The sequence below is a fragment of the Notamacropus eugenii genome, chromosome Y (genome assembly GCF_028372415.1).
Source record: "Notamacropus eugenii isolate mMacEug1 chromosome Y, mMacEug1.pri_v2, whole genome shotgun sequence".
In the NCBI taxonomy this organism is placed as follows: Eukaryota; Metazoa; Chordata; class Mammalia; order Diprotodontia; family Macropodidae; genus Notamacropus; species Notamacropus eugenii.
This window is the reverse complement of record NC_092880.1, coordinates 11,466,769-11,484,101: the sequence shown is the minus strand read 5'-3', so window position 1 is coordinate 11,484,101 and position 17,333 is coordinate 11,466,769. Positions and strand designations below refer to the sequence as shown.

Here is a 17,333-nt window from a genome sequence, read left to right as displayed (position 1 = left end):
AATGTAGGTATTATTATTAATAATATTAGTATTTGTCATGGATCCTGGAACCCAGGTCCCATCACAGTTTTGTAGTTGCCATTTGCCTCTAGGTGTCTTATGGGTAAAGCTGCTAGTCAGTGTTCTTATCCACAATAAGGAGATAATAGTCTTCACTGCCTTCTCTTTTCATCCCCCCCCCCCCCCTGCCCCCACCCCGGATCCTTTCTGCCTTCCTCCTCCACCCCAATCCAAACTGTCTAAATCCATTCTCACCACTGAGTGTATTTTCCAAATTTTTGAGGAGGGGTATAAGGAATCTCAAGTTATCTGGCCATTGGGCAAGGCCCAGAAAAGCTCAACCAAGGGGACTCTTTTGATTAGGTAGCATACATTCCAGTGTTCTTTTGAGAAGTGCTTATTGCTCTTTAACTCTCTGTAGTAACACTGCCTTTTCTGTGAAGATACTTCTTTGTAGGCTAGTTTCTCTGTTGGTTTTGTGTATGTGTCTGTGTAAGATCTATGACCTTGGCCAAGTCTGTTTATCTCTTTGTGCCTCAATTTCCTTAGTGCAATGGTAATTTAAGATTAACGGTGGGTGGGGGGAAGAGTTAAAGATCTTCCCCTCCCATTAGTAGACCTCAGTATCTTTTGTTAAGGAGTCCTGCCCTCCAGCTCTGAGGTAAGGCTTTACTTTGGGAATTAGCTATTGGAAATGTTTGTCCAGAGGAGACTCCGGGCAGCTGCTAAGGAACCCCTTCCCTTTGAAAACCCATTTGTCTGTGGTAACTATGTTTGTTTTACTTCTGGTCAGACAGTTGGAAGCCTTCTTTGTTGGGTTTATTCCTGTGTATTATCTCTGAAGTGTTCAGGGTGCTGACTCTTTCTTGTGATTTTGTTTGTGAGTGACTTTAAGTTTCAAGTGGAAGAGTTTGTACTTTATCTTAAAAGCAGGTGGGAGGCATGGAGGAATGAAATCATGAGTTCTTTACTTCAGGGATATTTATTTGGTGTCTGTGTGGAGGATGGATTGATGATGAGAGGCTAGCTATAAACACAAATTAGGAGGTGGTTGTAGTCCAGGAGAGACATGATGAGAAAGTGAACTTGTGTGGTGGCCATGAGAGTGTAGAGAAGGGAAATGATATGAAAAGTGGAGAGGTGCAATTGGCAAGACTTTATACTTGGATAAAGAAAATAAAGAGTCAAAGCTCACTGGTAGGATGGTGATGTTCTCAAGAAAAGTAGGAGGAGGGATGAGCTAAGGCTCATGTTATCATTCAGCCCACTTTATGTTATCATTCAGCCCACTTATCTCCCGTCTTGGCTTTGTGAATATCAATTCAATTCAATTGAACAAATACTTATTAACAATCATCAGCCTGTCAAATGTCTTCTTGAAATTAAGGTTATAACAATGCTGAGTGTATGCTAGTAGAATTTATGCTCTGAGTGAATTTTTAAATAGTAGGAATGGATTTATGTTAGTCCTTTTACTGTCTCTTCTCATCTCCCTCATTAACAATGATATATTTTTATGCATTAAGGATTAAAGGTAAATACTGTGGCAAACTAAAGTTCATTGATCCATTGAGGTCTGAGCCAAGATCATGTCTTTTTGACAGTTCCATACTCTTAAAAGATTGCTTTAATGAGCCCCAGAGTCCAGATATGCCAAGATTAACTGTATTTGTGGCTTATGAAGACAGGTCCTGAGAAACCCAACTTAAATTGCAGTTGGAGGGATTTAGATATTATAGTTTTGAAATTGAGAAGAAATACACCTCATATAGTCTAACAATTCAGGCTCCCTTGAAAAGCAGTCAATACCAACTTTGCTGGAAGGATGGTTACAACAAGAGATTTTTAAAAGAATGATTCCATATGAAACTGAATCCTTACTGAATACAGTTTTTATGTATGTTTATGTCATGTAAATATATACAGTATATATATGAAATTTTACATGATATTACAAGCTCATCCTTTCTTTTCTGTGTCCCTTTAAAAACTCCTTCTTGTTTTAAAATGTTTCATTGCTACTCTTTTCTTTCTTCTGCTACATTTTCTTAACTTTTCTCCAGGGCTAAATGTGGTTATTACAAACACGTACAATTTTAATTGTTTTTGTACTTTCAATTTATATTTTATGCAGAATTTTTCCTGTTTTTGCTTACTTTAATCAGCATCAGTTCATATAATTTCCCATGTTTCTCTGAATTCTTCATATTTGTTGTTATGGCAAATTATTTTGTCATGTCATAGCTTTGTTTAGTAATTACCAATTTTGTGGGCATCTTCCCTATTTTCAGTTCCATATTAACACAAAAAGTTATGCTGTGGGTAACTAATCATATATGAGACTTTTCTTTTTGTCTTTGATATTCTTGGAGTGTACGTCTAGTAGTTCAATCACTTTCTTGGCGCAGCAACAAAAATGAACGATGATAGCAGTATTATCTGATTGGATCCTCATGGTAACTCCAGGAGTATGATGCTTGTTTTATCCCCATTTTACAGATGAAGAAACTAAGGAAGGCAAGGTTAAGTGACTTGCCCCGCATCAGCTAGCAAGTAGGTTTCTAAGGCAAGATTTAAAAGTTGAGTCTTCCCAACTCCAAGTCTAGAACTCTAAATTGCTTTCTAGAATGGTTGGAACAAATTCACTAGCAGTTTATTAGGGTACCTATTTTTTAATGACACCTACAACATTGACTATTTCCATCTTTTTGTAATGTTTGCCCATGTTTGGGGTATGAGGTAATGCCTCAGAGTTGTTTTGATCTGTTTTTCTCTCAGTGATTTAAAATACTCTTCATTGTTTATTGTGGTTAATAGTTAATATTTTAGAACTATTTATCCACACATTTATTCATAGTAATATACATTGGACAATGACTGCCATACATTTGTATCAATTCATTCTACATACTGAATATTATACCCTTTTCAGAGATATTTGATTCAAAGGCTTTTTTTTCTCAATCATCAGTTACTTTTATAATTCTTGCTGAATTAATTGTTCTTGTATAAAAGCTTTGAATTTCCATCTAATAAAAATAATCGATTTTATATGTTGTGACACCCTCTATGCCTCATTTGGTTACGAATTCTCCACCATCCACAGTTGTGAAAGATCTTGACATCCATTTTTCTCAGCAATACCACAGCTTGGCCTATACTCAAAAGAGATAAAAAAGAGAGGAAATAGTTATTTATGTACAAAACCATAGGATCTCTTTTTGTGGTGGCATATAAATTGGAAACAAAGAGTATGTTCAACTGTTGAAGAATGAATAAGTTGTGACATATGAATATGATGGAATACTATTGTACTGTAAGAAAGGAGGAAACTGATGATTTCAAAAAAGACAAGGAAAGATTTCTATGAATTGATGCAGAGTGAAATGAACAGAACTTGAGAAACATTTTGTACTACAAGATCCATATTATAAAAACAATGAATAGTAATGGAAACTATAGTAATGAATTGTAATGAATATTATTAAAAATAATTCATGGTTAATACAATGACTTTTCATGATTCCAGAGGAAATTATAATAAAACACGCTATCCATTACAAGGATGTGACAAATTTAGGGTACAGAATGAGAATATATATGTGTGCATGTACACACATGTATGTGTACATATATACACATATACACAACAGATATATTGAATGTATATGAATATACAGACACACACCATATATACTAATACACATGTGTATATGTATGTGTATTTGTTTAGGTACATATATGCACATATACACATATGCATATATGCACTGAGGGAGTTTGTCTTGCTTGATTATGCATATTTGTTATAGCATATTGAAAGAGAGGAAATAGATTATTGTTAATTCTTTTAAAGTAGAGTTAGGAGTGCTTTGTATGTGAAATTTTGTGTTTTCAAATGAAGTTACTAAATTATTAATTTTACTTAATAAACTTTGTCTTAAGAGACCTCTCAAAAATTTTGAAATTTTTGAAATGTAGAACAAACAATGAACTTAATAAAACTGAAAAACCCCCCACAACCTTTTATATTTGTTGAGTATTCATTAGAAGCTGGTGGTACTATTTGGTATAAGATGTTGTTCTAACCAATTTCTTTAAAACTGCTTGGTAATTTTGCATTTTCATTAATTCTTGTCAAATAAGGAATTCTTCCTGGAGTAGTTTATATTCTTGGATTTACTGAACACAGTGTTATTGAGTTGAACTCTTCATTGCACCGTTCTACTTTTCTGTTTTTTTTTTTAACCAGTTTAAAATAGTTTTTTTAACAATTACCTCTTTATGATATAATTTGGGGTCTGGAAGCATTATTTTCACTTCATTCCTACTTTTTTCCATTATTTTTCTTGAGATTCTACACCCTTTGTTCCTTCAAATGAATTTTGTTATTGTTTTGTCTGGGTCCGTAAAGTACCCCATTGGTAGTTTAATTGGCGTAATGCTAAATCTGTAAGTTAATTTAGGCAGTATCACTGTCAGTATTTTACTGGCACAGCCCAACCATGAACAATGAGTATTCCTCCAGTTATATTATTCTTTGTTATTTTAAAGAGTTTTAAAATGGTATTTATTTTTATTGATATATTTTGTTTTTCCATCATATTAATCTCCAAATACATGCCTCTGGCAACCGCTCCTCCAGAGAGACATCTTTTGTTACAAAGAAGGAAAGAGAAGCAGAAAAAAGCAGCTCAGCAAAATTAACCAACACATAACAACATGTTATGGCTTATGCAACATTCCACATTCTTATTTGTACTTCAGATACATTTTCTCTTCTTCACGATTAAGTTTGGTAATTACAAATACAAGGTACAATTTCCTTTTCTTTTCTTCTCTCCCTCACTCCCTCACTTCTCTCTGTCACTCTTCTTTTTATGTTGATATAATGATTTTGTACATCAATTTCCTGGTTCCACTTATTAATTTTGCATCAGTTCCTGTAGTTTTCCATGTTTCTCTATATGCTTCATCTAAACAATTTCTTATAAATAAGAAATATTCCATTATATTCATGCAATGAAATTTCACCATTCTCCAGTAGAGAGACATATTATTTCTAGTTTTCCTTAATACAAAAAGTATTACTGCAATTATTTTTGCTATACATGGGAACTTTCTATCTTTGCCCTTCTTGGGTTATATACTTAGTGGTGGATTGCCTTGGGCAAAAGGTGTGAATTTGAGTTACTTTCTTCATACAATTCCATTTTTTTTGCCAGAATTATCAGGAAAATTCACAGCTTATAATTGTGTACGAGTTTTAGTAGATTTTAGATTTATTACCAGCATTTTATACTTAATGTTGAGTAGGATTTCTCTTTGCAGTACTTCCTTCTGGAAGTATGGCTGCTATATGGAAAGGATCATTTTATCGATTTATTTTGCATACTGCCACTTTGTTATTCGTTGCTTCTAGTTTTGTTCATTCTTCCAGATGATGGCCTTTAGATAATTGCAATCATATCTCTCCTAGGTTTTCTTTTCTCTAGGTTTAAGAAAGGGCAAATCTATTTCTCATGAATCAGAGCTAACTCTAAGTGAATGGGCCACCTCATGAGATAATCCTTTCCTGTTAATTGGAGATTTACAGTTAAAACCGTTTGAATCTGTACTTGTTGGGTATGTTGTGAAAATAATATAATTCACTTTGTGCTTTGGATTTGATAGCTTCTGACATTCTGGTTTTAAGCACCTCCTAAAATATAAGACCTTCCCCCAAGTTCTTCTCTGTTTCCTCCTTATGTCATGATAGGGATCCTAGTTTCTGGAAAGACATGCCACTGAATAGCAAGTTGCTCTGTGTTGAGAGAGTTTTGTGTATGATTCTAGGGATATGATGAATCTGCTGCCTGAGAACCAGCAAAGCAGCAGTATGAAGAGACTCATCACCAATGGGTTAGTTACTAGGATGAATTTCTTGACCCTAACAAGCCACCTCTTCTTCTGTAATTACCAGGGTGGGATGGAGGGATAGGGGTCAAAGAATCACACAGATTTTGAATCTCTGAATATCTCTTTGTCCGATAAGTAGCAGATTGACATATACTTGACCAAACTAACTCACCTAAATATAGATCAGGAGTGGGAAACCTGAGGCCTCGAGGTCACATGCGGCCCTCTGGCTCCTCAAATACAATCCTTTGACTGAATCGAAACTTCACAGAGCAAATTCCCTTAATAAATAAATCCCCTTAATAAAAGGATTTGTTCTGTGAAGTTTGAATTCAGTCAAAAGGCCACACTTGAGGAGCCAGAGGGCCACATGTGGCCTTGAGGACACAGCTTCTCTGTCCCTGACATAGATCAAAATGTTTTTAGTAAGCAGCTACTAGGTGACAGGCACTGTACAAATGTTATTGTAGTTATCAAACCAAGAAGACAAAAAGGAGTTGCCTTTGTTTTAAGGGGATTATTAAAAAGAACTTTTTGAATTCCCAAAGCTACTTCAGCCAACTCCTCTATTCAGTCCTGGTATCAGTTCATTGATGGTTTGCATTGTTTGTCCAATATATTTACATTTCTTCTTCATTCCTTCACCTGTAGAAGGAAACAGGAGAGAAATAAATGCATGATATCCTATGCATTTGTCTACATAAATACCATTCTGGGAAGGTGAGGAATGAGTGTATGAGAAAGAGTTATTGTTTAACTTGTGCGCAAAACTAATGCAGCAGTAGGGTAGGGAGAAAAGAAGAACTGATTTTAATGCCTTTAGAATGTGTTCAGTCTATTTTATCTTTTCTATTGGAAGCTCCTTAAGGGAAGGACTTGGGCCTCCATGCTGGGTTAGATGGTACAATGCAGTTGTGGGTAATTAGTAAACATTTACTAATAAGAAAAAGAATTAGTAGCAAAAATAATCAGTATACACTGGATCAGTAGCTAGAGGACTTAGGTTTCCATCTTGACTCTGTCACTTACCAGTTTTTTGACCTTGGATAAGTCATTCAGATCTTCCAAGCTTTAATTTCCTTATTTATAAAATGAGAGCATTAGATTACGTGACCTATAAGGTCCCTTTTAGCTCTACATCTATAATGCCAGTATGAGCCATGTTTATTCTAACATCTAACATTATAATGAGAGGTAGCCAGGTGGCGTAGCGAATGAGTACTGGGCTGGAGGCAGGAGGATCTGAGTTCAAATTCGACCTCAGATCCTTCCCAGCCGTATGATTCTGGGCAAATCACTTAAACTCTATTTGCCTCAGTTTTCTCATGTTGCGTTTACTTCCCAGAGTTGTTGTGAAGATTAAATGAAATAATATTTTTTAAAGCTCAGTGCCTGGTATAGAGTAAGGTGATGTTTAAGTACCAGCTGTTATTATCATTCTTATTATTAATAATCTAATTGTACTTAATGGAGTAATTAATTATAATTAACTCTTGGTTGGTTGGTTGTTGTCCTTTGTTCTGGAAGAGGATCAAAATGACATCACCATGATAAAGTGAAGCTTCATTGTGTCCAACTGTGGCTGATCAGACCCGTACGAGCTCAGAATGCTCTACCACCGGTTGGGCACAGATAGTCCAAGTGAATATTTGGAATGGATACTCCAAATTTGTGCATCCTGTGTTTACTTTGTGCTGTCTCAATTCTGCTTTGCTCATAGAGCACAGCACTCTTTCTGATGTGGGCACGCCGTGCTGAGCGGTCCTGTGCCAGTGTCTCCCATGTCGCACAGTTAAATCTAGAGTTCTTGAGAGAGACCTGGACAGTGTCCTTGCATCACTTCTTCTGACCTCCATGTGATCGCCTGCCCCATGTGAGTTCTCCATAAAATAGTCTTTTTGGCAAGTATACATTTGTATTCAAACAACATGGCCAGTCCATCAGAGCTGCGCTCTCTTACAATAATAAATGTAGTTACCAAGTAAGTTACAAAATTCAGCTAAAGTTTCTTCCATCTCAGGCTTTTATAATGATACAATGAAAGGCATGGAAAGAAGAATTGTTTGTCTAAGTAGCACATGTCAAAACAATGTCTGCATCAATGCCTAAAGACATCATTTGTAACCTGTTACTCATCATCCCAAAGCCTGGCACTTCTGTGGTCCTGGTCCTGGAACCATTGTGGTTCCAAAAGTGTCCTTCTTTGGCTCATTTTCCCCACCCCTCCTCCCTAGAGGTATTTCTTGGATATCTCTGACTTGATTATAACTTATGTCTTGTTTAGCCATTTCAGTCTTGTCCAGTGCTTTGTGACCCCACTTAGGGTTTTCTTGTCAAGGATTCTCAGTACTCTGTCACTTCCTTTTCTCACTCATTTTACAGATGAGTGAACTGAGGCAAGCAGAGTTAAGTGATTTCTAAGGATCACACAGCTAGTTAAGTGTCTGAGGCCAGATTTGAACTCAGGAAGATGAGTCTTCGTGACTTCAGCCCCAGCACTGAATCCACTGTGTCATCTAGCTACCTGAATCATATCTAGGCCTCCAGAGATGCAAGTACAGGGTTCTCAGCCCTGTATAGCACTCAAGGTAACAATTTCTGCTTGGTACAGTTTTTATTTTTACCTCACAGAAAATGCATAAATGACATAAAGGACTTAGAGTGGTCCATAAACAATCGATACAATTGTTTCTAGCGTGTTCCACTTTCCCCCAGGACCATTTAGAGATCTCTGGACTTAGGAAAACCCTTGTTTGGACATCCATTAGAATTGAAATTAATTTGGTATTTCTAGACAAGCAATCTCCCAACATTACCATGAGTCTCACTTTCACCCCAGAGACCTACACAAACACCCAGCCTCATGGTACCACTCTGACATCTTGGATTTCCTTAAGGGAAACACACTTGGAATTGTCAGACAAAATTCAGGGTTTGGTTATTGTTATTTCCTCATGTTGGAACTTTAGTCCTTGATTGTACCTCTAGCTCCATGTGTTACGTGAATAATTCTATGTTCCAGGAGTGGCTGACACTTCCAGGAACTCTTTCGTGTTACCATGGCCAGATGGAGGTACTTTTCCACATTTCTTTTCTCCTCTTCCCTCCCCCAATTCAGGCTACTTAGGTCCTGCCATTTTCCCCTCCAACAGGATGCTAGGCAGAAACAACTCCATTTACCCCAAACTTCCTGTCAAAGTCTCTTGTCCCCCCCTCCCCTTCACCCATTGCTTCCCATGTGGGAAGGAAGCCAGAATCTCTGCTTCACTCAGGCTCCTTCCTCTCTTTCCCATATTGCTGGGTTGGCCTCACTAGCCTCCCTCCAAACTTTGTTCCCCACCCCCTTTTTGTAGACGAGGCATAGTATCTCATACTGTTTGGATTAGTTAGGGGTCATTATTTGTAATTATTTTGTTAAGAAGACCCGTTCTAACGATCCATCCTGCTATTCTGTCCTAATGTCCACCTTTCTTGACAATAAGCTTTCATGTACTTGTTGACTCCCTCAATGATAGTATGAGAATGGGAACCATTTCCCTTTTGGGGCTTATATCTCCGCAGAAATTGAGAGACAGTGTTGCATAGATAGAGTGCTAGCCTTAGAGCCAGAAAGACCTGAAGATAAGACACACCTCAAATAAGTATTCTTTTGTTGATCTTGGGCAAATTTCTTTACTTCTCGGTGCAATAGGCAACTCTCTTGGACTCTAAGTTACAGAAAAGGTTTAGACCTGCATTAGTAGGAGTTCCCTGCATCAGTGAAATCTTAGGTTCAGTCCCTTTTACTATAATCCTCCTAGCACTCTGCACAGTGCTTGGCCCACAGTAAATGCTTAACCACCCATTTGTTCATTTCTCAGGATAAGTTGTCAAATTACACAATGGCCAATGATTACGTAAAACACTAATCTAGATTATACAGTATTTTATTTAAGAGAAGTTGTTTCCAAATTCAAGAATTTGTATGAAAAAGTAAGGACCTCAATGGGTAACATGTGGTATATAATAAGGTCTATAGGATCAGAGTGCCATGGATTACTTTGGACACAGATAGTAGTGGTGCTACCACTCAGCTTAAATTGCAGGGAACCAGTGTGATACTGCTTTGACTTTAGAACCATCTTGACTACTTTCTGTAGCACAGTACATAAGTCCAAATCTTATAGGTTTGCATTGATTCAAATCTGATATAATTCAAATATTTGGAATGACAGCGTGACTTACAATAAATAAATAATTAAGAAATTAAAGAACTACTTGGACCACAATAGGAAGAGTTGACAGTGGCCTGAAAGGAAAGAAAGTAAGCAGATTTAATTTGATCTGGGGCAAGGAACTTAAATTCTCTGGGTCTCAATTTCCTCATCTGTAAATTTACGTGGTTCATCAACATGACCCTCAGGTCTAAATTTTTGGAGGAAAAATTCTCCATGATTCTAGAGGTTTTAGACCCTAGAAGGAAGTCTAGAGTCTAGACCAATGATTCTAGAAACATTAAAATTTCATTTATAACAGACCATTTCTACTGTATTGTTGAACTTGGGGAAACGAATTTTTGGACACATTGGTCATGAACTTATTTCTGTAAACCTCAACTGAGCAAGCATAAGCTATTTATATACTCTGATTGAAGTTGGTCTTTCTGCCCACAATTGAATTTATTTTTGTCCTACTGCTTTTTTATTTATTTTTTTGTTATTTAAAACTTGACAAATGCCAAGAAACCTGAACACTTCCATATATAAATATCAGAAAAAGAGGATTACACTGCATATGAAATACGGAATCTATTACCTATAACTTGCTTAAAAAGTAAACAATTGATTTATAGTATTTTTTTTTGTTATAAAGGACAATCTGATTCCTTTCATTACTTTTAATAACAGATTTAATAGAAAAAATTATTCTTTTATATGGAGATGGTGTTGTATGGTAGGAGAAATACTGCAAAAGATGGGGGTTCTACTCCTCCCTTCTTGCTCCATGCCAACTCCTCATTGAAGCTACATGAGACCTTAGACAAGTCAGTTTATCATAAGGGGTCTCAGCTGTGTAATTCACTAAAAATGTTAATAGCAATTACTTACCTACTTGAAAGCAGGGGGTTAGGCCAGATGGTCTGGGAGTTCCTTTGAGTTTTAAGATCTGTGATGCTAGGTGATTAATAAAAAACTGGGCCTATGCATAAAGCGAGGAGTGTGTTAAAGGAAATATAGTAAATAAAATGAGTCAGAATGTTCTTACACTGTGCCTGTAATGTATACACAGAGTTAGGAGTAAATGCTTGGGAAATTGTTTTTGCAGGTTTTCTATAATACCTTGGGGAAGTCTGAGAGAATTCATACAACTCTTAAAGGGACCACTATGATTGTTTGGAGGACTTTAGAGGCTATGAATATCTCATCCACCAAGGAGCATATAATGTTGCTAAGTATAGCTACTTTTCACTCTCCAATGCTAGGGTGACTCTGAAAGAGAACTGCTAGTTTGAGGAGTCCAGGATTCAAAAGTTAAACTGGATTGGGGTTGATCTTACTAGGAAAATTACTATACAACATTTCAGTAAGACTCAAAGATTAGTTAAGGTAGTAGATAAATTGAATTAGTTAATATGACTTGGTAATTAAATTATTCCTCTGGAGAAACAAGAGGAATTAGGTACAATTTGCCTTTGTATTGAGGTTAACAGGTGAATCAGACAGAGATGTAGTGAAATAATGTGAAGTAAAATAATTATCAAGTCCTAAGCTTTTATACACTGATTTGTCTAAGATCTCTGGGATTGCACTAGCAATACCTAGTATAAAATTCTTGACAGTACATATTTAAATTTATACTAGAATGCTTCTGGGGATGTTGAGGTCAGTACTTCATAAGGCTATTAGAAAAGCATTTCTTATGTTAAATGGAAACCTGTTTCCCTATAATTTTTGCTGATTGGTCAGGGTTCTGCTCTTTGGAGCAGCACAGAACATATACTCTGTGACCCAGTGACACTGGTCTCCTTATTTTTCTATGTACATAAAACTCAGTCTTCTACTTCTGTACATTTTCACTGGTTTCTCTTCTAGCCTGGAATGCTCTTCCTTCTCATCCCTATCTCTTGCCTTCCCTGACTTTCTTTTCAAACTAGCTAAAACCTACCTTTTTCAAGAAGCCTGTCATAACTACCCCCATAAATTATCCCCCATTTTTTCTATCTGTATCTTGCTCTTTCCCCAACTTCTCCTCCCAGTGACTATGCAGTAATATTGAGATAAACTCTGCCAGTTTCTTTTACCTAAATGCTTATATTCTGAATTTTGTTTTAAGCAGAAAGAGGCCTGGAGTTAGCAAAAGACAGACACAGTTTTAAATGGGGATGGAGAGACAAAATTCTATCTGAGTGTTAGGGTTTTTTTTTCTAATTTGGGACTCTGAGCTATTGTAATGAAGCTATCAACTTTTTGTCTGACATAAACTCCATAAAATAGTAGAGGAAGGGGCCACAAGACCTAGTCTGAGAACCCCAAGGCTAAAAGTGAGCTAGCTCTTGTGACAAGTGATGGCTATGAAAGTCTCTAGCTTCACATGTGAAAAAGGAAAGATGGCAGAGAGACCTAAGTGAAAGTGATGAGACCTAGATGAGGTGCAGGTCTTCTTCTCCCAGAATGGAAGAAGGATTCATGACTTTTGAGATCCCTTCTAGTTTCAGATTTTTGATCCTATAAATCTTTGGGAACATGATGAAACCAAACTCAAATATTCAAAGAAAAGCATTGAGCTAGGCCTCTTTTTAAACAAAAACTACTTTATTTCTACTGTTACTGTCTTGGTTCAGTTGTTTTATGATGTTCAACTCTTTGTGTCCCAATTTGAGGTTTTCTTGACAAAGATACTAGAGTAGTTTATCACTTCCTTCTTCAGCTTATTTTACAGATGAGCAAACTGAGGCAAAAAGTGTTACAATGACTTTCCCAGGATCACACATCTAGGAAGTATCTAAGGCCAGATTTGAACTCAGAAAGAAGAGTCTTTCCTGACTTTAGGCCCAACACTCTATCCACTGTACCAGCTAGCTGCCCCTTATGTCTTCTAGTTTAATTTATAGTGAGATTTCCAAAATGAATATGGTCCTTTCAGAAAATGAGAGAATCACAAGATCTTAGAGTGGAAAGAGACTTTAGAGGCCATCTACTCTCACTCATAGTGGAATGAGGATCCCATATGAGTCCCACTTAGTACCTATGGAGGCAGCTAGGTGGCACAGCAGATAGACTATTGGGCCTGGAATCAGGAAGACCTGAATTCGAATTGACATTTAGACACTAGATGTGTGCCCCTACTTCTGTCTGCTTCAGTTTCCTCAACTGTAACATGGGGATACCTATCTCCTAGAGTTGTTGTTAGGATGAAATGAAATGACATTTATGAAGTACTTAGCACAGTACCTGACACACAGTAGTCACTTAATAAGTGTTCGTTCCTTGGTTCTTCCTCCATCTACATCATGAATCAATTAGCAAGTATTTCTTAAATGTCTACTGTGTTTCATAAACTCTGATAGGTGCTAAAGATACAGAGGCAAAAGTGAAATGTGTCTAACATCATTCTTACATTCTATTAAGGTGATACTATATATACATGCAACTATATACCATACATATACATAGATATGTAGATATAATGCAGTAACATCATATTATAATTATAATAATATAATTAACAAATATATACATGCTTCTGTATATGTTTGGAAATTGAGTAGGAGAGATTCTAATCTTGAAGACTGATGGATCAGGAAAGGCTTCAGGTATGAAGTGACATTTAGGTTTTGAAGGAAATTAAAGATTTTAAGAGACAAAGGTAAGGATGCGTGCATTACAGTCATGGGTGACAGCCTGTGCAAAGTTGGATACAAATGCTATATATGAGGGACAATAAGTAAGCCAATTTTGTTAACTCACAGAGGACAGGAAAGAGAGGAATGTGCAAGAGAATTGGAGAGGTCATTTGGAGCCAATAGTGAAATACTTTAAATGCCAAAGAAGAGTATATTTAATATTAGAGGCAAAAGAACCATTGGAGCTCCATGAGAAGGAACGTGAAGTCGTCAGATCTGGGCTTCAAGAATATCACTACGACTGTTGAGTAAAGGAGATACTGGAAATGGAAGAGAACTGAGGGAGGGAGATCAAATAGGAGGTTATTGAAACATTCAAGAAGAGGCGACGAAACCTTGAACATACAGACTTGTGACTCTGAGAGTAGGAAGAAGGGGAAGGATATCAGAAATGGAACCACAGAATCAACAAAACTTGGCACTTGATGAGATATGGGAGATGAGGAAGAGGGAATCACTGAGATCCGATTCTGATGTTGTGAACTTGGACCCTTGGAAAAACCTTTGAAAGACTCTTTGAAGGATAAAAATAGGGAAATTAGGAAGTGGAAGGGCTTTTGGGGGAATTTTTTTTTGACAAATTGAATTTGAGATATTGATTGGACATTGAATTGGAAATATCCAATAGGCAGTTGGTAAAGGGGGACTAGAGAAGAGAAGGGAAAATAAGGTTAGATATAAAATTATGAGGATCATTTACTTAGAGCTGTTTTTTGAAACCATGTTAATTGATGAAATCACTGAGAGAAGGAATATAAAACAGGGCCCAAGCTACTCTTCTAGTTAGAAGGCAGCAAAGAACATTGAGAAAGAGTCACTGGATAAGTAGAAGGAAAAGCATGAGACACTAGTACTCCAAAATCCCAGAGGATTCATGGCACATAGAAGATATTCAGTAATTGTTTGCTAAAATCATCATTGAATTTAGTAGTTAAGACTCAATTGTTAATGTTTGATAGAGCCATTTCCTTATAAAGTGGTATAGTTGGAAATTAGATTTCAAGAATCTGAGAGGAAGAGAGTTGTAAGAAAATAGAGGCAGCAAATTTAAATAATTCTTTTTAGGAATTTGGCAATGAAAATCATAATAGCTCAAGGAGTTGGCAAGGTAAAGTGCCGATTTTCTAAAGACATGGTAATTTTGAACCTGCTTATAGGCATTGGGGAAAGACTATAGACTGAGCAAGAATTAAGTTGAGAGAGAAAGGGAATGATTGCTAGAATAAACTTTAGGGAGAGAGTAATTGAAATGGAATCAGTGGTACAAATTGAATGGTTTGCTACCTTTTCTTTGCAGACTGTCAAAGGATAAAGAGGATAGGTGAAGGTATAGAGGGATAATGAGGTATGAAATATGGGTCATGGATAGATGAAGGAGCTCAGGATTTTTCAGTCAGGTAGCAGAAAGATTTGTTGAGACAGGGGGAAGTAAGTAATAAAAAATAAATTCAAAACCAACTCAAAAACTTGGGAGAATGCTATAAAAAAAGATGATGATTGACTCAGAAAACGGAGATTTAGGACGACAGAGGTCACACTGGGAATAAATATGGATTTAGAAGGAGTTATACATGTGTGCAGATAAGTATTATACAAGATAGAGCATAATAGGGTCTAACACGCTAGTCTGGGATTTTAAGGATCAGAGGTATAGTTTTGTTGACCTGAAAACTTGTTAAGAAAAGGCAACAAGCTAAATGGATACATTTTATGATTTAATTAATTAATTAATCAATTCCCTATTAAAGACAACGGTAACATAATGCATTATGGAGCCAGAAATGTTTTGGCTACCCAGTACAGAAATCTTCTGGCTTATCTACATTTTGCCGTGAGAAAGGAGTTCTCTTAGATAAACACACTGAAAACAAAGTAGCATCAGTTGGGTTTTATGATCCCAAGCTCTGGGCATCTTCTTTCCCTAGCATGCCTTTGAAGTTGTTTATCTTAACAGAGTTGACAAAGCTGAAGTTACAACCCAAGGTATCTGTGTTTTTCTCTTATCACTAGGATACTAGAAGAAGGGTCTGGTAAGGAAGTCCCATTTGCTTGACATCAAAAGGCATCCTCTAAGTTAAACATAGGGGACTATTAGGTTCAGGCTCTTCTTAATTCAAACTTTGAACCTTATTAAAGTCTAAAATTTATATTAAATATTATCAGTTTCATACTGAGTTTGATCTAGCTATAGGGAGGTTAATTGCAATAATACTTTACAAGTCATTGGTAATGGACACACACACACACACACACACACACACACACACACACAAATACCCATACCATGACCTTCCCTGAGTGCCCCCCCCCCCCCCCACGTATATGTACAAAGATTCACTTCTGTAAGTTTTTATTAGGAAATCCAGAGAAATGAAAAAGCACATAGGAATATCCAAAGAAACCAGCCAAGAGGTACTGGCTGATTATGAACAGCCCAAATGTTTATACCTTTAAATACAAAAAGTCATGAGTAGATTAGGTAAGGATGATCACAAGGCTTAATAACAATGATGTCTAGTATTTACAGAGAGCTTTAATGTTATATTTACATGCTCTATTTTTCTAAAACTGCTTCCAACTCTTCCTCATTATTGAACATCCATCTTTTGTCCTATATGATTAAGCTCAAATTTGTAGGATAGGGCATCCTGAGCTATATTCTGAGCTCCAAATGCTCTTTGGAATATGCTATTCTTATTCCCTCCTTCTCCTAGTGGGTATGAAATATTCTTATGTTAATTGAATGCCCTTTCCTTTGTATTTGATGGTCTTTCTCCTGATGGTTTGTGGAACTTGTTTCTGAATTGAATTGTTAAATTTAATCACTATGTGTCTTGGAGTTTGCAGCCTTGGGTTTTTTTCTGGAGGCAATCTGTGAATTCTTTCCATTGGGATTTAATTTTATATATTTAAAAGTTTTGAACATTTCTCTTTTGTAATTTCCTTCATTATGGTATTAAGATTTTTCTTCTTGTCCTAATCCTTAGGCTGTCTTTATACATCCTTATTGTTTGCTTGCATAGTAAACATATTTACTATTAATTTTTTTTTTGCCTCTCTTCTAGGTTATCCTTCATTTCTGTGTATATGCATTCCCAGTCTATTCTCTTTTGTTTCTTTGGTGACAATTTTCCATTAAAGATTCAGGTTTTTCTATTGTACTCATTATTTTGCTATGCAGGACTTAGATTCTGCTTTCATAATTCTCATTTCTCTTTTAAACCACTCAAGAACATTATGTTGCTGTTCAACGTTCTCTTCTAATTTTACAGGGTCCTCTATTTCATCAAGCATTGGATCATTTTCTTTCATTTTGCAATATTTATTCATACATGTCTGAACTCATTTATTAGTCTGGAGGTCATGTTTCCATCTGTTACTGTTTTTCCTGCTGATGTATCATTTTTTTGAAATTTCTTCTTCCTGAAAGCATTGATACTTTCAGTCTCTGCACCCCTGCCCCCATTTTCTTTATCACTCGCTTCTTGACTCCTTCTCCTCTGATTTTGGTTTCCTTGGGGGCTGAATCTCAAAATTTCTCAGACTCTTCCCA

At 36.4% G+C, this 17,333-nt stretch overlaps 1 long non-coding RNA gene across 1 annotated transcript in view; it reads left to right on the top strand.

The window, feature by feature from the left end:
* LOC140516660 (uncharacterized) overlaps positions 1–17,333 on the top strand; it is a 99,780-nt gene that overhangs the window by 9,588 nt on the left and 72,859 nt on the right. The window lies entirely within an intron of this gene.